General features: G+C 38.3%; 1 pseudogene; it reads left to right on the top strand.

The window, feature by feature from the left end:
• The first annotated feature begins 19,351 nt into the window (after positions 1-19,351).
• Positions 19,352-21,274, top strand: LOC126957415 (alkylated DNA repair protein alkB homolog 8-like; annotated as a pseudogene).
• Positions 21,275-24,580: the final 3,306 nt, after the last annotated feature.

Here is a 24,580-nt window from a genome sequence, read left to right as displayed (position 1 = left end):
TCCATAAGCGTCTACTGAGCACCTTCTAAGTGCCAGATACTGTGTTAGGCAGTGGAGACATTTGGATGATATAGACAAGGTTCCTGACCTCAGGATGGGCACAGTCTAGTGACACATAGTGTGGTCATTTCTATCCTGCTGGGAGAAATATTGCCTAGGGCAGTGTTAACAAAAAAGATGTGGAACTTGAAAAAGGGGAGAAGGAAATATATTCTGGGTACAGGTATTGAGCAATAAGAGTGTAGGGGAAAGTGGAGGAGTTTGTGGGTACAACTATGAGGAGGAAAGAAGAATGAGAAGAGCTGAAACCCAAGCGAAGACTACTTTATGCTAATTGGTTTGAGCTTTTTAAAAGAAAGATTGGACAGTCCATCATAGTCAGTGCTCCCATTGCCATCAGAATTATAAAACCTCATCAATGATCTTGCTCAACTTAAGGCTAAGGCTTATCCTTCACTCCTCCTACCTTACCTTCTCTGGATCCCCATATCCCCACCTGAGCATAAGCCATTCTAGCCACAGTAAACTACTTGTAATTAGATGAAAGCACTTTTTCTCTGTTGATTCAGATGTAGTGGCATCTGAATTTGTAATGTGTCAACTTCCAGTTCAAGTATGTTTTCCTTTCTTTGCTGGGTCACCTCTCTAGTATTGTATGGCAGCCATTCCAGCTTCCCCTACATTCTCCTTCAGCTTCTCTGACTTCTGGGCCAGGTGAGTTTAGTTTTATTGACAAAGGATTCCAGCTTCTCCTGCAGAATACCCACATCATCAACATAAATATTGGAAGCAGTAAGAGATGGACACAGTTTTGAGCTTGTGGGTTCTACTTTGTCCTTGTTCTTCCCATTTCACATACACCTTCCCTCCCAACTGCCTGCCCTGCATATTTCAAGTTCCAGGATCAGATGTGAAAATGATAGACTTCAGAGACTAGACTACTTATCCTGCTCCCACAATTTCATATGGTCAAATCCCCAGTTCTGCTTCTCTAGTTGAATCCTGATGGATGTATCTGGGATCCATTTTTTTCCCTCTTTGATCAAGTTGGGTGGGTTTGGTCCTATATTTTGCCTTAACACCCTATGATTATACCTTTCATCGTTTTAAATCACACTGTAATAAAATTATCTATTTCCTTCTCCTTCTGCTTCATAAAATGGAAGTTTCATGAAAGCAACTGTCATGTCTTACACTTGGTTGTGTGCTCTTGGGCTCAATGCCTGGCACTTGTAAATGCTCAATGAATACTTGCCAAATGAATGAAATGTTAACAAGACATACTACCTTCACACTTCAGTAAAAGTTTTTACATATTTATGAAATGTGGAGTAATAAAAAATGACTAGAAATAAAGAATACATAATTTTAATTTATACCTTAACCTGTATTATTTTATATATCCAGGTGTCCCAGATCTCATCTTTCAAAATTAGGGCAAATTTTCATTCCCACATAATGAACTAGCAGAATACCTAAAGAGGTAGGCTGAATAATTACCTCCCCCAAAATATCCACTTCCTAATCCGTGAAATCTGCAGATATTTTGCTTTATGCGGCAAAAGGAACTTAACAGATGTGATTAAGAATCTTGAGATGGGGAGATTATTTTGGATTATCTAGGTGGGCCCAATGTAATCATAGATTCTTTATAAGAGGAATATGGGAGGTCAGTGAGAAAGGGGATTCATGAAGATGCTACACTTCTTTCTGAAGGTGGAGGAAGGGTCCATGAGCCAAAAAATGCAAGGAATACAGGTCTAGGAGCTGAAAAAGGCAAGGAAATAGATTTCTATAGAATTTCCAGTGAGCAAGGTCCTACACACATCTTTTTTTTTTTTTTTTTTTTTTTTTTTGAGACGGAGTCTCGCTCTGTCACCCAGGCTGGAGTGCAGCGGCGCGATCTCGGCTCACTGCAAGCTCTGCCTCCTGGGTTCACGCCATTCTCCTGCCTCAGCCTCCCCAGTGGCTGGGACTACAGGCATCCGCCACCACGCCCAGCTAATTTTTTCTTTGTATTTTTAGTAGAGATGGGCTTTCACCGTGCTAGCCAGGATGGTCTCGATCTCCTGACCTCGTGATCCGCCCTCCTTGGCCTCCCAAAGCGCTGGGATTACAGGCATGAGCCACCGCACCCGGCCCTACATACATCTTGACTTTGGCCCAGTGAAACCCACTTGGGACACCTGACATCCAGAATTGTATGAAATAAATTCATGTTGTTTTAAGGCCCTGTTTGTGGTAATTTGCTAGAGCAGCAAAAGGAATTTAATATAGCTACATTTCTGCAAAACAAAGAAAATCAATTCAACCAATACCCATCAATCAACCAGACAGCAATTGATATATTAGGCCTTACACAAAGGTTGATATTTCTTTAGGGTCTGATAATCCTATTAGACATGATCTTCATCATCTCCTGGTTCCCTCTCCTCCTTCTCCTTTCCGTATCTTCTCTTCACCCCACATTTTCCCGATTTCTTCAGGATCTCTGAGTTGTTTTCACTTTACTTGGTAAAACACTCAACTCTCCAGAGGCTTCACCTCCCACTTGGATATGCAGGTCTTCCATATGCTCTGAAGACATAAGAGTATCCCTTCAATAGATTTCACCTTCTTTAGGAAATAGTTGTGGTTATGAATACCTTTCTTCTTGGCACATGGCTGTTATTCCCATTTTTGAAAAATATAATAATCCTTGAAAGCTTCTCCATTGTTTGCTGGAGTAAGAGAGAAATAGTCAACATGGCCTTTAAGGCCATGTAGGATCTGGCCCCCCTTGCCAGCCTCATGGAACACTCTCTTGCTCACTCTTCGTGTTCCAGAAACACTAGCTTCCTCAACTCCCCATTCTCCCCATGAATTAGGGCCTTCACTCATGTTCTTCCTGTGCCAGAAGCACTCTTCCTTTTCCCTCACACAGTCAGTTCCTACCCATCCTTCAAAACCCAACTCAGAAGTTATTTCCACGGGAAGCATCTTTGACCCCCATATACCTTTGTAGCACTTACCACAATAACTAGGATAATTAATGATAGAATAAATTAATGGAAAGGTAATTCATCTGCAGTTAGTTGCCTCTACTCTGGCCCTGTTGCTAAAATATCAGCTCCACAAGATCATGAATTGTGTTTGCTTGATTCACTCCTGTATACACACAGGCCATAGTAGTATTTAATACATATTCGTCACATGGATAAATGGGTGAGTAAATAGACACGTGAGCAGACTTTCTGATACCAGGTGGCTAGATATGTGTAAGGGAAGAGACAGCCTCAGCTTTATTGGGCATATTGTTGTGGCCCATTGTATAGGGAAGTGGGACACATTTGTTGCAGACTTACTACATGATAAGCACTCTTTGTGTGTCTATTTCATTTCATCCTCACAATAATACTGAAAAAAAAAGGTATTTTTGTTGCCATTGCATAGTTGAAACAATTTGATAGACTCTGTTGGCTTTGATATCCATGCAAGGGGAGAGGATTCAAGGGATCCCTGGTGAGTTCACTATTCCAGGAGGATATCTGACCTCCATTTTGTACCACAAAATTATGGTGGCACCCTGTCAGAGAAGGAGGTATCCTGCCTCTGAGAGGCCTTCTCTAACTCACATGTTTCCACAGCACACTTGGCCTAGTGGCTGCTTTATCCCAGAAACTACAAAGTGCTTTACTTGTGATATCCGACTTACTCTTCCCAACAATCTTAGCAGCTGGGTATTATCACTGCTCCCATTTTGCTGAAAAGCAATCTGAACCTCAGAGAGATTGAGTAAATGTCACATAACTTAAGGAGAGGAGTGCAGAATATTTGAACTCAAGGACTCCAGAACAGGATACTTAATCACTCTATCACTGAAATTGCCCTTTTAGGGATTTGTTTTTCCCACTGGGTATAAACTCGTTTGCATACTGGAACCATTTAGACTGATCTAAAAATACATATCAATAAACAGGCTTTAATCCAGACCATTTATATCAGAATATTTGGGCTTTACACCTGGCCATCAGTGTTTTTTAAGAGTCCTGGTAGACCCAGAGAGAAGTCAGTATTTTGTGTCAGTGTACTAGTCAGTCCTTGAGATCAGGTTTAGACATTTCTCTATCATCAGCATCTAGCACTGTGTTTGTCATGTGGGGGAAAACTTCATAAATTTATAACTTATTGAGTATAGGAACCAATCATTTATTTGTTCACAAACCAACATTAGTTTAGTTAGGGTACAGAGACATTAGGGAAAGAGACACTGTACTAGGAAATAAGCATTTCCAGATGCATGATTCTAATGAGATACTCCATAATAGGTGAGGTAGAGGAGGAACAGAGGCTATTCCGCATTAAAAGAAGAAGGTATCTAAATTCTAAAGAGGGTTGCTGTTTAGACTGACACAGTCAAAATTCCAAGCATCTGACAAAGTAAAAACTAGAAATTTAATAGACTTGCATCAATTTGTTTACTTTCCAGTTTGTTTGTTTTTTTTCTTTTTGCAATATCTAAATAACCACTGATGCCAAGTTGATAAATACTGAAGCATGTCCATGGTCCTGGGGTGGCACCTTGCAATAATGACTTGAGTAGAATAGGAAGGCACATTGATAGAGAATGGATATTCTGGCAGGGCAGCATCCTGGTAGCCCAATATAACATTTTCATAATAAATGAGAAACATTGGCTTGATGCAGAGGCCAGCACTATGATGGTTCCCTCTTGAGAAAATAATTTTAAAAACCTAGACTTGAATTGAGGAGACATGGGTTTGAGTTCTGGCTTGTCTGCTTACTAGCTGGAAGCCTTAGGTAATCCATTTTGTTTATTTTTCTATGATATGGAGTTAATATTCCCCCAGAGCATGCTTATTCCCCCAGAGAAACGTATTGTGAAGTTTTAATGGGATAATTACATAGAATTATATAGTTTTAATAAATCATTTTTATAAGAGCATGAAGAACATAGCTCTTCCATACCACCAAAATGTACTCCTTCCCTTAGGAAGATAACAGTCTCATCCAATTACTGTTCTCAGCTTCAATTCTGTGACCTCTGGGTAACATGCTGTTCCTTAGTCAGGTGTGACTTCTAGCCCACTATGTAATGACAAAATTCTTCCATTGGACTGACAAGCTGGTATTCTGATCCATTTCTTTTTATGGTGCTGAAAATGATGATTCTATAGTAGGTTGAATTATCGAAATCATTTTAACAATAGTATTTGTGATAGATATTGGCTAGGTCTTTAGCAATTCCTTATTCTTTAGTCATACATTAGAAGAGGAGATTTACTGGCCTGCCTTGCAGTTAGGTTGGCCAAGTGACTCATTCTGGGCAGTCAAATGTGAGTGAGAGTGATAAGTGTCACTTCTATGTCTAAGTGGATAAGTACTAGATATTCTCCCTCCTCCCTTTCTGCATCAGAGGCCATTTGTTAAAGACAATGGCATCACAAAATGAAAGGTTTTGATATCCTTGAGAACACCTTCTCAGGCAAAATGTCAATCCACATCAGACTATTATATAAGAATAATGTTACACCCATCTTGAGAGAATACTATGTGCCATAGTACACAGCTCATAGCTTTATAGAGTTAAGAAAACCAACTGCTTCTATACATCAAGCAGAAGGCATTCCAAGTATATTAGGAGATAAAACCAGTGCTACTGTAATACAAAAACACAAAGTAATTTGATTCTGATCATTATTATACAACATATCTATATATCAAATCATAATTATATGCATCTCGAATATATGCAATCTTTATCAATTAAATATTTTAAAGTTAAAAATGTTTTAAAATGCTCTTCCATATATACCTTTATCATCATATCTTATGGCATAGGGATGGATTATTTAGCATCCAATATTTAATATAAACACATTAGAATAAAGTTCAGTCTTTTAAGGAAAAAAAGCAAGAAGCTGCTATGACAGATGGGATTAAGAGTACTGTCATTTTTTCAAATTTCTTTACAACATAAGCCTTCTAAAAAGCTATTGCAAAAACTAGTACGTCAGTAGGTAAATGGGAATTTTCAGGTATAGAATGTGTCTTTACAAATTCTTGGCTGTTTCTTATGTGTAGAAATGACTGGAAGCAAACAGACAGCAAGCATTCTAAATTTTGATTCCATACATTGGTCAAAGAAATGCCATATCTGACCTACAACAGTTGGCAATTGCCAAAATAATCTCAGAGAACCCAAATTCACACCAAAAGAAGTAAAATCCAACAGCTGAACAAACTCCTAGAAGTACATCCTTCATACTCCCCAACTTGAAAAGGAAAGATTCAGGTCCACAGAGGACAGTAGACAAGGGTGGTTCTTCCAGAAAGCAGAACCAGGAGTTGCCAGATTGCCCAACTAAATATTCACTCTACTGCTGGGGCCCAGAGTCACCATCCCTGCCTGGCAGGATTTGATGATTTCTACGAACCGGTTATCACCATCTTCCCATCTTCCCCTTTTCTGAATGGTAGTTTTTTCCTGCATTTATCCTGTTTCTTCTCTGCCATTATATATTGAATGCGTTAAAGGTAGATAATATATTTTCTTCCTGCCTAGATGTAGTAGCACCATCAGGAAGAGAAGGAACCATCTTCTGACTACCCTGAGAAGGATAAAGGCAAAGGAGCTTGAGCCCCATTGGCACATTAAAGCCATGCGTTAGCCCTGCATTCCTAACTCCAGAATTTCTTGTTATGTGAGAAAAATTACACTCCTTTTTTAAGCTGTTGGTTTTCATTTCTGTTACTTTCAGCCTAATGTAATTAGGCCGAAAACACCAAACCATCTCTAACTGGTATGGTGTTGGTTTTCTGTACTCATAGCCAAGTGCTTTACTATTATAATACTACATTTCATTGGCTCAACATTAAGACCCACCCTCATTTTATGTACCACAAAGACAAGAAAACATTCTGTCAATTAAAACTATAATACAACATTGATTATAAGACATGTCCCTGTTTCAGAGATATTAAGATATGGTTCAATTAAATAAATTAAGTAGAGTTAGAGTTTGAGCCCTTTGCTTAAAAAATAAACATATATATTGCCATAGACAGAAAATTTTGGAAATGTACACAAAAGCCATTAATAGTGATTGCCTTTGGGGAATAAAAATGAAGGGTATAGGATATAATACTTATTTTGACGTTTTGCTTTTTATTACATTATAAGCATGTGTCAGTTTTATGAGTAATCCAAGCCAGCATGTGAGCACTATGCAGTGAGTACAATTTTGTCCATCACTGTAATCCTAAATTCAAGAACAATGCCTGTCATTTGGCATTCAAGTATATGCTGATTCAATAAATGCTTTTAAACAAGTCACTGTCATTGAAAAGGAAATAAGAAGTCATCTGGTTTTTCATCATTAATCTACAAGCTCTTTTGTAATAAGAGCTATGTCATATTTGTCACTGAATCTTTAGCACATTGCACAAAACACTGGAACTATATAAACATTTTCAAAATTTGAAAAGCATGTTATGCCCGGGAATTTAGGTTAAATACGTTGAGTTTGAAGTAGTGATTTGGAGGAGTATCTTGACTTAATAAAAGTAGGCTATCAGGAAAAATTGGTTTGATGGCTATCTGCTGCAGGTTGCCAGCAGAAGAAGGGAGGGTGTAGTCAGGAAAGCCAGCTACACTGCCACTATGATATTGAAAGCAAGGTTGCCTACAGGTTTCTATCAACACTGTGACAATGGGAATGACAGGTGGGACTTTGCATTTCCACAGCATGTTGAACATTTCAAAATACAATATTATATCTATCACAAAAATCAATATCCCACTCTGTCCTCCAACCCCTGTAAGGATAGAATAAGTTGTAAAAATTCAGTCCTCAAATAGTTAAATTACCAATGTTCTCACTGGAGAGTTGTGATAAAATTAGCAATTTTGTCATAATGTTCTGTTTTCACTAGACTCTGCTGATTCCTCCTCAATGTGTAAACAAAAAATAGAATTCCAAGTCCCCCAACCGTCTTAATGGACCCCCTCTTGGCCAAGGGAACCCCAAAGAAACCCAAAAAACTTGTTCGAGCCATGATGGAAAGTGGAAGGTCAGACATGCCTCATTGTTCACTCCTCTCTTTGGAGTTTAGATGCAACGGACTAGAATTTAACATTGAAACAGAAAATTCAAGACTAAGAAAACAGACTCTATAGCAATAAGACAATTCCAACCCGACTCTGGTATAGCATCACATGACAGAAAACAGACTCTGAAGGAAAACCAAGTATTTCACCCCAAAATATATTTCTTTGACAAATTCTGAAATGGTCCTGAAATCTGTCTCTTGTGGGGAAGACTTGCATTCTGTAGAGACTCTCTTTCCCTTACTAGGTCTTTTTTTTTTTTTTTTTTTTTTTTTTTGAAAGAGTCTGACACCTTTTAAGTTCTGATAAGAGACTTTCACCATCTATTCTCTCTGAAGCCTGCTACTTGGGGGCTTCATCTGTATGACAAGAACCTTGGTTATCACAAACCCTTTATCTAAACTCAAGCATTTCTCTATGTTGAGTTCAAGTCTTCAGGCAGAGCTTAACTCTTCCACCCAATTGCCAATCAGGAAAGCTCTGAATCCATGACCTGGAAGCCCCCTCTCCCACCCATTTAAGATGTCCCACCTTTTCAGGCCAAACCAATATATACCTTACATTTATTGATTTATGTCTTTGCCTGTAATTCCTGTCTCCCTAAAATGTATAAAACAAACCTGTAACCCAATCACCTTGGACACATGTTCTCAGGACCTCCTGAAGCTATATCATTGACTGTGGTCCTTAACCTTGGCAAAATAAGATTCTAAATTGATTGAGTCCTGTCTCATATACTTTTTGGTTTACAAATGGGACCTTCTCTGCACCTCTTCCTCTACCACCTTACAGTGACATTGAAATCAACCTAGTCAAACTCTGAAACTACACTTTGGAAGAAGAATGGTAAGAAATATTCCTTTTAGGCCAGGCACTGTGGCTCACACTTATAATCCTAGCACTTTGGGAGGCTGAGGCAGGTGGATCGCTTGAGCCCAGTTCAAGACCTACCTGGGAAACATGGTGAAACTCTATCTCTACAAAAACCACAAAAATTAGCCAGGCATGGTGCCATGGGCTTGTGCTCCCAGCTACTCTGGAAGCTGAGGTGGGAGGATCACCTGAGGCCATGGTGGTTGAGACTGCAGTGAGCCTTGATTTCACCACTGCACTCCAGCCTGGGCAACAGGGTAAAACCTTGTTTAAAAAAAGAAAAAGAAAACAAAAAGAAAAAGGAAGGGAAGAAAGGAAAGAAGGAAGGAAGGAAGGAAGGAAGGAAGGAAGGAAGGAAGGAAGGAAGGAAGGGAGGGAGGGAGGGATTCCTTTTGGAAGTTCTTAAAGAATGTGGAAACCACAGCCCTATAATATTAATATATTGGTTTGAATTGAATTGCTACTTAGAAATATATTTAACGAGGCCAAGAGTTACTAAGTTATTCCACAACGTCAGAGAATTTAATTCCTGATATTTAGGTGTGCCATTTATTTACAACTTGATTTCTGTTACTGCCTTTTTTCCCTTCCTTTTATTCTTTTTTTTTTTTAACACTTATGTATATGAAAAACGTCTCAAGGTAAAATTTTCCTTCATGACATCAGTTATAGAGGGAGGCCTCACATCAGGGAGTTATAACTGTAGTCAAGAGTAGTTTTCTAAAAAGAGGGAAAAAGCCTTTTTAATAGAGGGTAACGGGTGGCTGGAAGAAAAATTCTAAGCAATAGAAGTTGTCTGGGCTGGCAGTGGCTTTAAATGAACAAGATGTTCATTGCAGTAAATGAGCTAGGGAAGGGGTTTCACAGTGTACTTCAACAAGATACAGAGGATATAAATCAATAGGGCCTGGCATCTACCCAAATTAATGGCATAAATCATGAGTATTTTAATTCATTTCTTGATAATAAAATGTCCATCACTTTACAGATATATTTACTAAAACAATTCATAGAGTAACCTTGACCATGAAATATTCTCTAATTACTCTAGAAGAGTTTCCAGTAAATAGAACCCACGCATTCAGAAGAACTTAGAGGAATTTCAAACATGGATTAACTCTTTACCAAATGAAGAAATATTTTTTTAAAATATTATTCTGTCAAAGCATTGACTTGTAAAAATTCTTTGCAATGTTTTAATTTATTTAGCCACAATTAGAAAGTACCAGACACCTAAATATACAATCATGTCATCTGCAAACAGGGACAATTTGACTTCTTCTTTTCCTAACTGAATACCCTTGATTTCTTTCTCTTGCCTGATTGCCCTAGCCAGAACTTCCAACACTATGTTGAATAGGAGTGGTGAGAGAGGGCACCCCTGTCTTGTGCCAGTTTTCAAAGGGAATTTTTCCAGTTTTTGCCCATTCAGTATGATATTGGCTGTGGGTTTGTCATAAATAGCTCTTATTATTTTGAGGTACGTTCCATCAATACCGAATTTATTGAGTGTTTTTAGCATGAAGGGCTGTTGAATTGTCTCAGCCCAAAATCTCCTTAAGCTGATAAGCAACTTCAGCAAAGTCTCAGGATACAAAATTAATGTGCAAAAATCACAAGCATTCTTATACACCAGTAACAGACAAACAGAGAGCCAAATCAGGAATGAACTTCCATTCACAATTGCTTCAAAGAGAATAAAATACCTAGGAATCCAACTTACAAGGGATGTAAAGGACCTCTTCAAGGAGAACTACAAACCACTGCTCAGTGAAATAAAAGAGGACACAAACAAATGGAAGAACATACCATGCTCATGGATAGGAAGAATCAATATCGTGAAAATGGCCAAACTGCCCAAGGTTATTTATAGATTCAATGCCATCCCCATCAAGCTACCCATGAGTTTCTTCACAGAATTGGAAAAAACTGCTTTAAAGTTCATATGGAACCAAAAAAGAGCCCGCATCTCCAAGACAATCCTAAGTCAAAAGAACAAAGCTGGAGGCATCACGCTACCTGACTTCAAACTATACTACAAGGCTACAGTAACCAAAACAGCATGGTACTGGTACCAAAACAGAGATATAGACCAATGGAACAGAACAGAGTCCTCAGAAATAATACCACACATCTACAGCCATCTGATCTTTGACAAACCTGAGAGAAACAAGAAATGGGGAAAGGATTCCCTATTTAATAAATGGTGCTGGGAAAATTGGCTAGCCATAAGTAGAAAGCTGAAACTGGATCCTTTCCTTACTCCTTATACGAAAATTAATTCAAGATGGATTAGAGACTTAAATGTCAGACCTAATACCATAAAAATCCTAGAGGAAAACCTAGGTAGTACCATTCAGGACATAGGCATGGGCAAAGATTTCATGTCTAAAACACCAAAAGCAACGGCAGCAAAAGCCAAAATTGACAAATGGGATCTCATTAAACTAAAGAGCTTCTGCACAGCAAAAGACACTACCATCAGAGTGAACAGGCAACCTACAGAATAGGAGAAAATTTTTGCAATCTACTCATCTGACAAAGGGCTAATATCCAGAACCTACAAAGAACTCAAACAAATTTACAAGAAAAAAACAAACAACCCCATCAAAAAGTGGGCAAAGGATATGAACAGACAGTTCTCAAAAGAAGACATTCATACAGCCAACAGACACATGAAAAAATGCTCATCATCACTGGCCATCAGAGAAATGCAAATCAAAACCACAATGAGATACCATCTCACACCAGTTAGAATGGCAATCATTAAAAAGTCAGGAAACAACAGGTGCTGGAGAGGATGTGGAGAAATAGGAACACTTTTACACTGTTGGTGGGATTGTAAACTAGTTCAACCATTATGGAAAACAGTATGGCGATTCCTCAAGGATCTAGAACTAGATGTACCATATGACCCAGCCATCCCATTACTGGGTATATATCCAAAGGATTATAAATCATGCTGCTATGAAGACACATGCACACGTATGTTTATTGCAGCACTATTCACAATAGCAAAGACTTGGAATCAACCCAAATGTCCATCAGTGACAGATTGGATTAAGAAAATGTGGCACATATACACCATGGAATACTATGCAGCCATAAAAAAGGATGAGTTTGAGTCCTTTGTAGGGACTTGGATGCAGCTGGAATCCATCATTCTTAGCAAACTATCACAAGAACAGAAAACCAAACACCGCATGTTCTCACTCATAGGTGGGAACTGAACAATGAGATCACTCGAACTCAGGAAGGGGAACATCACACACCGGGGCCTATCATGGGGAGGGGGGAGGGGGGAGGGATTGCATTGGGAGTTATACCTGATGTAAATGACGAGTTGATGGGTGCAGCACAGCAACATGGCACAAGTATACATATGTAACAAACCTGCACGTTATGCACATGTACCCTACAACTTGAAGTATAATAATAATAAATAAATTAAAAAAAAAAAAAAAAAGAAAGTACCAGACACCTCCCTAGTTCTGCAGCTCCAACGTTTCCCCATTCCCTTCCCCAGATATGGTAGGTTTCTATGTCTAATTTGTACATAGTAGTTAACTTTCACTGAGCTCTTCCAAAGAGCTAAGCATTCTACATATATCCTATAATTTAACTGCTATAGCGTTTGATTGCCACATCAAAATGTAAGGAAGGAAAAGTCACAGGAAGATAGTGTTTTGTAGGGCATATAAATCAGATGTTTCACATGTTTTTTTTTTTTTCTTAATAGGCTTATATAGGCCTATATTTATGCACCTCAGGCTTCAGAGATTTTATTTTATGGCTTGAAATTAAAAGGCACTTTCACATTTATTATTTCACGTGATAGTTTTTGTTCTAAAAGATATGTACAGAGTACATTGTAAACTGACCTCGCAACTGCCACCAAAACTGTTAAATTTGTTTTTTATAACACTGTAAAATTGGTTTTAAATTATTTGTCTTTATATTGCATGCTTTACTGTCTTTGCATCTAGTGATGTTCACATCCTTACCACTTCAACCTCCACTTCCATAGCCACACCCTGAACCATGCAGAATTACTCCACTACCGATATCTTAAATTCAAGTAATCCTGCTTAACCAACAGAAATTCATTTTCTTACAATTCTGAAAGCTAAACATCTAAGATCAATTTGCTGGCAGATCTGGTTTCTTCTTCTTCTTTTTTTTTTTTTTTTTTTTTTTTTTTTTTTTTGAGACAGAGTCTTACTCTGTCACCCAGGCTGGAGTGCATTGGCACCATGTCAGTTCACTGCAACCTCCGTCTTCTGGGTTCAAGCAATTCTCCTGCTTCAGCCTCACAAGTAGCTGGGATTACAGGTGCCCACCACCATGCCCTGCTAATTTTTTTATATTTTTAGTAGAGACAGATTTCACCATGTTGACCAGGCTAGTCTCAAACTCCTGATCTCAGGTTATCCGCCTGCCTCAGCCTCCCAAAGTGCTGGGATTACAGGTGTGAGCCACCGCGCCTGGCCCCAGATCTGGTTTCTTCTAAGACCTCTATCCTTGGCTTAGAGATGGCCATCCTCTCTGTGTCCTCTCACGATCTTTCCTCTGTGTCTTAATTTCCTCGTCTTATTAGGATACTAGTCAGTCCAAATTAGAACCCACCCTAATGAACTCACTTAATCATAGTTACCCCTTTAAATACCCTATCTCCAAATGCAGTCATCTTCTGCTGTACTAGGGGTTAGGACTTCAACATAGGAGTTTGGTGGGGGCACAGTTCAGCTCATGACACCTTCATTCCTATCACATCTCATCTTTCACTTTACTGGGAAGATTCAGACCCTTAAACCCTGTTCTCAAATCTTCATTGCCTTCTTTTCACAGCATAGGACTCTTGTCTTTCACTTCAGCTGCCACCCTCAGAACAAAAGCTGCTACCCCACCATCCCCCTTCCTTTGAACCTATCTAGGAAAACCGTAACCTTAGATGAATTCACCTATTTTACTTTCTTCTCTGCTCCTAGATTACACTGCTCCCCGAGAAACATTACACGTGCATGTAGAATGCTGCTACTGCCCATGAAGAAGTCGTGGTCTATTAGAAATCTGTGTTCCTCAACCCCAACCAGACTTTGATACCCCAGGCAAGCCTTATAGGTAGTTCCTGCCTTTATTTAACACTCCTGAAATCTACTACTTGACCACTTGCCCACTCATTCTCAACAGATGACTTTGCTCCCTATATAATAGACAAAAATAGAAGCCATCATCCAGGAAATTCCTCAACTCCACCATGCCTCTTTCTTTAAACCCAGCCCACCCATATTTGCCTCTACTCCCTTTCTTACTACCTATTCTATCAGACTGGAGATCTATTTGATTACAAAATTCATGTGTTCTATTTATATTGGGGATGGGCATGGCAGAGGCAGCAGGAAATGGGGAGAAAGGGGAAGCTAGCAAAATAATTCTTTCTGATACATAGTCAAGCATAAAAATTACATAAAATGTGTTATTTTAACTCAAAGTCTGATTGATACGGTTTTGCTGTGTCGCCACCCAAATCTCATCTTGAATTCTCATGTGTTGTGGGAGGGGCCCAGTGGGAGGTAATTGAATCATGGGGGCAGGTCTTTCCCATGCTGTCCTCATTATAGTGAATAAATCCCATGAGATCTGATGGTTCTATAAGGGGAAGTTTCCCTGCACAAGCTCTTTGTCTAGTGCCATGATTAGGAGGCTTCCTCAGCCACGTGGAAGTCTATTAAACATCTTTCTTTTGTAAATTGCCCAGTCTCAGGTATGTCTTTATCAGCAACATGAAAACAGACTAATACACTTGTATTTATTAATTTTGCTTTATAAAATTTTAGTATAAAATTATATCCCATCAAGCTTTATTAAAATATGTAGGTTTCTTCTTTCCTAAGAGGCTATCAGAAGTTCTTACAAAAGTTACAAGTGAAATTTAAAAAACTAAAGCGTATCTTAAGGAATTGAGCAATGAGAGGCAGCTGGGGATCGGGGGAGGGGCATAAGTTATCCATCATATGCACTTGAAACAGATGTCTACTTGGTGGCTGCCCCAGAAGAATCATTTTCAGTTCCAAGGTCCAAGCCTATTAGACTAAGTATCAATTGTGCGAAGCTTGGATGAAGATTCAAGGCCTTCCTAGCACATTCTTCAAGGCCCTTCCTTTTTCAACTCTTTATCCAGTTCCTAACTTTTCTTAAACTTATAAAAATAATTCATTCTTATATTCAATAGTTCCTTGTACTCAGTTTTTCTCAGTAGTGATCACATATGAATCACATTTTATCTGCAGTATAGACAGCAGCTTAAGGATGTAGACATGAAATAATTTAACTGAACCATTATGTTAGAAAATTTTAAAATCAGAAGTTTAGCTGCAAACGTGGAGGAGTTTTTAGATTGCATATGTGGTGTTTTATCAATCTCTTGTATGTATTTATAATGCAAAAATCTTCACAACCAAAAAAAGATATTCGTTTTTAAATAGTAATTATACATTATTGCAGATCTTTGTATCACTAACTTATGAAAAATCTGGCATGCTTTCTGAGGTCAATGTCAATATCCCTTAGATGTTTACATTTTTTTATTGATTTTTTTCATCCTGAAAGTTCTTTCTATTCATTTCTCTTCAACATGGACATATTCTGTGTTTATTTTCAAGGCTGCAGCCCTGTCGAAGAGTATTAAAAACCCAGAAGAAATATCTCAAATGGTTCTTCCACACCTGTCACAGTTATCCCAGGACCCCACATGCAGATTCCTCAGGCTAATACCACTGCACTGCCCCTAGTGCCTTTCCATTTTAAATACCTTACATGCGATATCTTATTTTATTCTTATAACATTAGCCCAAGGCACATTGAAAGTGAGGAGGAACCTGAAGTCTAGAGATTCCAAGTGACTTGTTCATGGTCAGCAAAATAGCTAGTGGGGAGAGTTAGGTCTTTCAACTCTAACTTCCAGTATTCGGTCAACTACATTAATATATCTCTAATTTGAAATGTATTATAATTATTATTTTTCATTGAGGTGATATCTTTAACTGGCACATTGTTAAATAATAAAGGGTAGCATAGCTCTAGACTCTAAACCCCCAATGGAATATCTGGATCAGGTCTACCGTTTATTCTTATAAGTTAGAAAGTCAACAATTGTGGTTGGAGAGAAGTTTTATTTCGATATCCCAGAAATGGGTTAGGACCAGAGATATGAGAACCAGAGAAGGCCAGAAAATAGAAATACCAACCAAGAATTACGTACACTAACCTGATACTTTTTTTTTTCTTTTCAGCTATCTGTTGTGGTAGTCTGACTAAAACAAAAAGACATTTCAAAAATTAAAATTCTTAGCCATAAGTCTACTTATTCTTTACAATCCAATTTCATACACAAATTTTATCAGAGTCATGGTCTCCCTCTATTTCTGAAATAAGGTATTTGATTCAGCTCCCTTATACACTTTTATGGCACTCAATTGCTGGGGGATATTGAGAGGTATCTACCAGTCTACACACCCTAGGTCCAATCTGTATAGCTTACTTTTAGCTTCAAATATGTATCACTCAAAAATACTTTCATTATATAAATTCTTTTCAAATACACATTCAAAAATATATATATATACATTCAAATTATGATATAAACGAAGATTGAGTAACGAAGATGGGATGTCACAGAAGCCAAAACCCAACTGTGGGGGAGACTAAACATCCCTAGCATTAGTGCTACTCTGTATCTCATTAACTCTGCCCACCATAAACTCCTATCTCTTCTCTTCATCAATCTTTTAGTATTTCCACCCTCAATCAATTGAAATTTTTATTGAGCACTTTTATGTGATTGGCACTAGGAATGCTCCGTGCTTGGCATTAGGAATAGTACCATGAATGTAAGATGTATTTGCTTTCTTCAAAGAGTTTAAAAGGCAATTGGAAAAACAAGGCACACATTGAAAATTAAGTAATAATACAAGAGATCATAATAATGCAATGCGAAATAACAAGCAAGGTAGTACATAAAAAGTGGCCATAAGTTAGGGAGAGAGAGAGAAAAAAACTGGCATTTCTGAGAACCTATTTTATGACAAGTTCTGTAAAAGTGGTTTTATAGATTATTGCATTTCTAGATGGAAACAGGCTTTGTTAATCAGCATTATATAAATGTTGTTTCCCTGCGTTTTGTCTATTTGAGATTTCTGGATCCTGAGTGTAATAGAAAGGATTCATTTAATGTAGGAATTTACTACTATAACACAATCATATTAATATCTTCATTTGATAAAAGAGAAAATTGAAGCTCAGAAAGATTAAATAAGTTACCTAAGGTCAAACATCCAGTAGGTGGCAGAAGCAACTTTCAAATCCTAAACTTCATGCAAGTCACACAAGTTTTTAAGAGTATCTCAAACACACGCTCTGGGATAAAAACCAGATGGCCTTCACTATAGCTAAGTTAAGATAAATATAAGTAGCACTGATCTAAAAAACGTGAAGCAGGAAGCTGATATAAATGTCCAGTTACTCTTTGTTGCGGAATTGACCAGTGTAGTCTAAACCCCTAGCCCATGTGATCAAGGGTACCAAATCTGGTATAATTTGGTCTAGTTTGCACACTGGGCTCTCTTCATTTGTAAACTCAGCAATTCTCACAGTGAGGGAAGTCTTTTGCTTTCTTTGAGTGGTGGTAGGTAGGGAGAGTGTTTCAGGGGAAGTGACTCCTTTCTAGGCTTCACCCTTCATTTTTGACCCAGTAGGCTCAGGATGAGGCCTGGTAATCTGTTTTATTTTGATTTGTAATCCATTCACATCAGCTTGCTGTTCACTATTTAAGAGCCATTGCTCTCAAGCATGTTTCAGGGCAATACAGATTTGGTTTAGCTTAGTTTAAGTGACTGAACAAAGTCCACTTTAAGTAATTCATCTCTTACTTTCTAGAGCCGCTGTGCTTACCTCTGCTAAAAGCTGCGAAACATACCGCTTTAACCTACAAAAGCTTCTCTGAAACAGAAGTGTGTATTTTTGTGCCAATATTTTTCTTACCAGCTGTGCTTTCTTCCAGGGAGATGGTGCTTTGCCACTAAACGAGCCTGTGTGCAAAAATACTCTCTGTCAAGTAGAAACTTGCTGTTTCATATTCATCAGCTAATTTATTCCTGTGACCACCTTTTACAGTATCCCTATTTTACAGATTTTTTAAAAAAGCAAATTTAAGAAAGGAAATAACTTTCTCAAGTTCATGCAGCTGATACCCACTGGGGGTTGAGTTTCAAATTAGGTCTGCCTGATGCTAAATTATTCTCCTTTGACTTTTCTCTGTCTTCATTTTCTCTCCTGCCTTATCCCTTGCCCCTGTATTAAGTCCCATCCTGTTACCCACAAGCATACCTCAGTCTTATTCCTGGCTCTTAGTATTGAGGAAGTTGTCAACCTTGGCACTAGGTAGGTTTTAAACTGGACATTCGGTTCATGTATGAATTTTCTGAATAATTCATTGGTTTGGTGCCCACTAAAAGGACCAACAAGATAGTTTTCTGATAATTTCAAGTTTCATTGTGAAGATTACACATAAATTTTTTCTACTCCTTATTCATTCATCTCATTGTTTAATGCCTGTGTTTGATTGTCAAGGTCAATTTATTTGCCAGGAATATGAGGTCTCTGCTTGAAAAGAAAATAGTTTTGTTATCATTTTTTCCAGATCTCGTCATAATCCCAGCAAAGATATACGGGTTAATGTTACCAATAGGTAAAGGTCAATGATAAGCAGTAAAACAGTATTTGTCAATGTTTTATGAATTTAAGTGGGCTTAACTGTGGAGAAACTACTAAAAACCATAGTCTTCTCCTCTGTACTAGGCTTCCTATTCTAAAATAGGCTCATTTTTAAAACCTCTGACCATTCAGTAAATAATTTTGTGATAAACTATGTATGCAAAGGGCATCATGCTGAGTGCTGAGGAAAATCCAAGTTAGACTGCAAGACATGACTCCTACACTCTGTAAGAACTATCATCCATCTTCAGAAAGAAAATATTATGCAATGATAATGATAACCAAGGAATTGTAGCTAATGGATAAAGTGAAAGTTCAGATGCCAAAGTAAACAGGGAATGGAGTTGAAGTAATTCCTAAGAATAAAAGAGAAAAATACCATTTTACTATAAAGTAGAGATTATATAACAACTTTAATTTTCATCACAACAGAAAATGCTAAGTTATGTGCTTGAACAAGTTTTTTGTTGTTGTTCTCTGGTGAAAAGATCAAAGAACATTTGAATCTCTTCCGGCACCTCATAGGTCGAACCAACAAAACTAACTTACAAATATTCCAGGTCTCCTATAAACAAACATATGCTGCTTTTCTCCAACATGGCCAAGCCCAAAGGAGGCGTTGTGCAAGTATCCATGACAGTTTTCTGGCTCTACAGTGGAGAGGGTAGCGAAGAACAAAGCACTTGCAGGGTGAGAATCTGAATCCAGCCTGAGCTGAAGAGGAGAGGCTAGTTGTTGCCAATGGTGGTTTAGGTAATGGTGTGAGTAGAAACCAACTGCTCCTGCTTTTAGAGAAATGTGGACTGGTGGATGCTCTCTTAATGCCACCTAACAAGCCCTTCTCATTTGAAAGATACAAAACTACAGAAGAATCTAAGAGAGCCTATGTTACCCTCAATGGGAAAGAAATAGTGGATGATTTAGGACGAAAGATTATTCTGTATTTGAATTTTGTGGAAAAAGCACAATGGAAGGAATTGGGGCCTCAAGTCTTACTACCAGGCCTCATGGTAGTAGAAGAAATAATTTCTTCTGAGGATGAGAAAATTCTTTTGGAAAGTGTTGATTGAACGAAAGATATGGACCATCAAAATTTTCAAAAATGCTTGAAACACAGAAGAGTAAAGCATTTTGGTTATGAGTTCCACTGTGACAACAACAATGTAGATAAAGATAAGTCTTTGCCTGGGGGTCTTCCTGATGTTTGTGATAGCTTTTTGGAGAAATAGCTGAGGGAGGGTAACATTAAACATAAACCTGAACAATTGACCATAAATCAATATTAAGCTGGGCATGACTGCCATGGATTTTAAGTACCCAGATGGTATCACAGTGCCAGTTATGTTGCCTTGTTGGAGTTGGCTGGTGATGACAGGAGAATCTAGATACCTTTGGACCCATGGGTTACCCTTTGGCTTGTGATAGCCAGAGGAAAGGGACTCCTCCCTCATTTCCAGAGAGTGACAAAGAAACCTGACAACTAGAGCAAGAGTACGTCCATCAAGTTTATGAATAGGTTGCTGGGCACTTCAGCAGCATGAGACATACTGCTTGGCCACACATCATTGAGTTTTTGAAGGCTTTGCCAAGTGGTTTAATAGTGGCTCATACAGGATATGGTAATGGAGAAAGCACCTTGGCATCAATAAGGAGTTAGATTTGATTGGTTGTGATCAGAGTCAAAACCTTGTGGACATTTGTAGAGTGAGACAATTCCAGGCTTTTGTTTGTGATGTATTGTCAGTACCAGTCCACAGTGGGTTTGGTATGCCCGAACCTCCATTGCTGTTATTCCCCATTTTGCAACAACAGAACGTAGAGTGACAGCTCTTCAAGCAGGTGTTGGACTCCTGAAACCTAGTGGGAAGGCACTCATTTACGTCTGGGCAATGGAACAAGAATATATGATAATAAACAGAAGTCCAAGTAGCTTACAGGAAACAGAACTAGCCAAGGAAAGAGAGAGGAGATAAGCAGTTATACCTCAGTGCAGGGGATGCTTGTGAAGCAGATGCCTGATGTGGGCAGTCAAGACTCAGCATCTTCTGTCCCCTCCATTAATGACTCTTAGGAAGGAGGATATAATTCAAGGCAAGTTACTAATTCCGAGCTGCCTATTCATATTAACAGGACTTCTTTTTGTTCTCGGGATGTATTGGTTCCCTGGTACTTTACGGGAAACCCTGATAAAGACGAACCTGTTGAGCCATTTGGTCCCATATGATCGCATGGCCCAAGTCCGGTATTTCATCGTTACTTACATGTTCTGTGAGGGAGGATAGGAAGTCGCCTGCAGGACTGTGAGTGATGTCAGCATTCTGCAAAGCTACTATGTCCAAGAAAATGTGTGTGTGATTCTTCAAAAGGTTTGATTATGTACCTGAATATATCATATATAAAAAAGAAATGCTCATTTTGTTTCAAAAAAAGAATAAATTATCATTTTAATTAAAGAGAAAACTTATAAGAAACTACCAAAGGAGAGCTCTTGAGAAAAATTTGGAAGTAGAGATTCATTAGGAAACATTCAGTTGGCTGCTGTTGGCTGACCTCATAAATGTAGGCTCCCACAACTTTCCTACAAAAGATGGTTTCTAAAAGCGATTAAAGTAATTTGTGCAGTGCTTGTAATTCTTGGGTAAGAGTCCACCGTTTCAAAGATAACCTTTTGTTATAAAGTGTTACTGAATGTACTAAATTATGTAGGAGCTTAGTGAAGTAATTCTATTATATTTTAATAAAGGAAATATTCCTGGTTAATAAAAAGCAAATACATGCTAATCTTCAAATTAACTTGATTAATCTATCTATAAAAGCTATACTACTCATCACTGTAACATTTTTTATTGTAATATGTAACATTTTCATAAACTCTAAGGCAGACATGAATATCACACTAACATCAGCCAGTAGGGTGCCTGTTTTGCTGCTTCTTTTGCCTTCCTGTGTGTTCCTGGGTGGTCCATCACTCTCAGATGCAGTATGTGACTCTAAGAATGAAATGGTCAGATTCTCTGGTGTGAAACTCAAACTACTGCCCTCATTCCTCATTTTTTAATTATACTGTCTCAGTGGCTTCTATATTACTTATGGGCCAATAAATGATGGGTATCCTCCTCTTGATGGTATTCTGAAGTCGAGAGAGTCGGGAGGGTGCAGTGAGCCATGATCGCACCACAGCATTCCAGCCTGGGTGACAGAACAAGACTCCAACTCAAAAAATAAAGAAAGAAAAAGAAAAATTGCCTGGCCCAAAATGTCATAGTGAGATCATTCATAAATTTAATCCTTAAAGTTCTTTCAAGTTCTAAAATTATATGATTCTAAGTGGAAAGTACAGTTTGAAAATTATTGTTTTACAATGCAGACATGAGTATCGGGCTAACACCAGCCAATAGGGTTTCTGTTTTGCTTCTTCTTTGGCCTTCATGTGTGTTCCTGGCTGGCCCATCACTCGCAGGTGCAGTATGTGGGCTCTACGAATGAAATGGTCAGATTCTCTGGTGTGAAACTCAGACTACTGTCCTCGTTCGTCATGGGTCCAAAACTAGCCTGGAAAGTCTTTTTGGCCCTTATACAGCAACCCAGTTCCAGCTGATAGAATATGAGAAATGGAATGGAGCCTAAAAGGCTATCTTATCCCCTCACCTCTACTCGCTCACAATCACCAAAGCAACCAACACGAGGGTTCTTCCTCTAATGAGCCTTAAAAGTGGTCTTTCTTATTCCATAAGGCTCCTGCTCTGGAAGGCTCTGGTAATGGCTGCCATTTTCCTGGTAACTTAGGGTTATTTATAACTTCAGCAGCTGCCACGGAAGGCTCTCAGATGGGAACTCAGAGTTGTAAGATAAGCTCTCCTTCATTTATTTTCCTTAATTATGGCTGTCTTGGTTTTCCTGCCCCTGGGGCAATAGGGGCAATGTGAGGAGCAGAGACCTTGCCCCTTTGTAAAGGAACAAGTGGAGTGACCATTCTGGACCTATCATTGGACCTGACTTTAACTCGGTGTTTCTCAACAGTGCAACCAAATGTCAAAAACCACAGCGAGTGGTCACAGAGAAACATTGTTTGCACTTGCTTGTTAGTTCCAGGATTAAATAGACAGTCTTTTATTACCTAAGTTCTAAAATGTTTTGGTTTTATTTTTTTCCCTATCACAAATTTTTTAGTTTAGTTTTCCTATTTATTTAGTCTAAGCTCTTTCATCTCCTCACATATGACGACCCCCAAAGGTAAGGCATACTAACAACTTCTTATATATGGATTCATATTTTTCTCCCTGATCAAAATCCATTACAGATCATATGTCTATGTGTGTTTGTGTTCACATTTATACAGAATTTTTAAAAATCAACATTCATTTTTGAAACAAGGATCACATTATAAGCACTTTTTTGCGTGTTGCTTTTTTCCTTTCCAGTACTTTAATGGGGTATTTCTCCAAGCTGTCTGTTAGCTCTAATTTACACAGAATGATTTATTCATTTCTCTAACAAAAAGCATTCATTCTATCTCATTTTTGATACTTTGAACAAAACTGAAATAAACTTTTTTATACAATTTGTTCAAGCATGCTTATATTTGTATTTTTATAAAATATATTTCCAAGAGTAAAATCACCTGATCAAACAGCATATATTTTTTATCTCAAGAAAAACTGAAAGTACTTTATTTTTATCATCACCATCATCATTTTTGAAGTTAACAATTGACAAGCCCATTAAAGAAAACATTTTACATAATTTTACATCACTGACTTAGAGCCCACACATACATGACAAAGATAGCTAAAAACATATGAAAAAATATATATCTTTGGAAATAAACACAGAATTCCTCTGGCTGTGAAACTAAAAAAGTTTGAGACACTTTTTGAACTTGTAGCAGAAGGTGCAACAGACTGTCAGCTTCATTTAGCACTGCCTGCACTAATTGTTGTTCACTCGACTCTTTACGAGATATTAGCTTCAGAATATGGACCCTAAAGAATCCACATCTTTGGAATGTTCCATCATAGCTTTGATGATCAAGTCTGGGTCTCCAAAAGCCACTGTCATTTTATAGAACTATTTCAACCATTGTGCATCATCAGACATGACAACATGTGTCACAAGAGATATACGTCTTGCCTCCAGTAAGTCAATTAGAATAAAACAAAAATTTCTTTAAAATATAAAGAAAATGTAGAACAAGACAGCAGAATGTGAAGTCTTCCACTCATATCTTCCAACAGCAACAATAATCTAGTAACCATCCAGGGATGAAAGTTTCTTCTTAGCAGTTTTGTGATTCAGAGGGGACAATAGAGAATATCCACTCCCCCAACCAGAGCCTGGGCATTTGAGATTCTGAAGATTTAAAAAGGGGCTCCAGTCTGGGCATGGTGGCTCACGTCTGTAATCCCAGCACTTTGGGAGGCCGAGGCGAGTGGATCACGAGGCCAGGAGTTCAAGACCAGCCTAGCCAAGATGTTGAAACCCTGTCTCTACTAAAAATACAAAAAATTAGCTGGGTGCAGTGGCAGGCGCCTGTAATCCCAGCTACTCAGGAGGCTGAGACAGGAGAATCGCTTGAACCCGGGGGATGGAGGTTGCAGTGAGCCGAGATATCGCCACTGCTCTCCAGCCTGGGTGACAGAATGGGACTCCCTCTCTAAAAAAAAAAACAATAATAATAAATAGAAAATTAAAAGGGGCTCTGCAGAAAGCTGTGGCAAGCAAAGGATAGGCTAAAGAGAGACAGGACTAATAAATGTGTCTACTATAGATATATTCTTGTGAAGGACAGCAAAGAATAGGTGGCCTTTTCACCTCCTAGAGAGATAA

Source organism: Macaca thibetana, chromosome 1, assembly GCF_024542745.1.
Source record: "Macaca thibetana thibetana isolate TM-01 chromosome 1, ASM2454274v1, whole genome shotgun sequence".
Lineage (NCBI taxonomy): Eukaryota > Metazoa > Chordata > Mammalia > Primates > Cercopithecidae > Macaca > Macaca thibetana.
The sequence above is the reverse complement of the archived record's forward strand: the minus strand, read 5'-3'. Positions and strand labels throughout refer to the sequence as shown.